Below are 712 nucleotides of genomic sequence, written 5' to 3'. Positions count from 1 at the left end.
CTGTTATATGTATCGAGATTACCAACTCCAACCCAACGAATAAAGCTTCATATTCGACTTCATTGTTGGTACATGGCTCCGTCACGTGGTACGAAAACCTCAACATACCCTTATCCGACATGATAAAGATCAAACTGATCCCTGCCTTGCCTGGTATAATTGTGCATGATCCCTTATTTTTCCTGGCTGATGAAGCACTGTCGAAGTTCATTTCCCAGCGTTGCGCGCTGCAAAATTCCATCTGCAGTATCTACTCGTCTGGTAATTCGTCGTTGAGAGAGGACCCAGCTGGCAGTGGGGGTGCATCGGGAAAGAGAAAATCTGCTAAAATCTGTTCCTTCATAGCACGGAGGGGCACAAAAGTTATTTCAAATTGCAATAAAATCATTGACCATCTCGCTAAACGTCCGGAGAGTGTTGGTCGGGTCATCAGATATTGCAATGGATTAACTTTCGAAATTAGGGTAATCTTATGAGAAAGCATGTAATGTCTAAGCTTTTGAGCGGAAAAAAATAATGTAACACAATGCTTCTCAATAGGTGGATACCTTACCTCCGTCGGTATTAGACGACGACTCAAGAAGTAGAGAGCATTTTCTTTTCCCTCCTCATTGACTTGGGCTATGAGGTCTCCAAGAGAGTCATCCAAAGCCGATGGATAAAGTATCAGCGGTTTTCCTGGGATAGGGGCTGCCAAAACAGGTGGTGTCAT

The sequence above is a fragment of the Phalaenopsis equestris genome, unplaced genomic scaffold, assembly GCF_001263595.1.
Source record: "Phalaenopsis equestris unplaced genomic scaffold, ASM126359v1 Scaffold000356, whole genome shotgun sequence".
Lineage (NCBI taxonomy): Eukaryota > Viridiplantae > Streptophyta > Magnoliopsida > Asparagales > Orchidaceae > Phalaenopsis > Phalaenopsis equestris.
The sequence above is the reverse complement of the archived record's forward strand: the minus strand, read 5'-3'. Positions refer to the sequence as shown.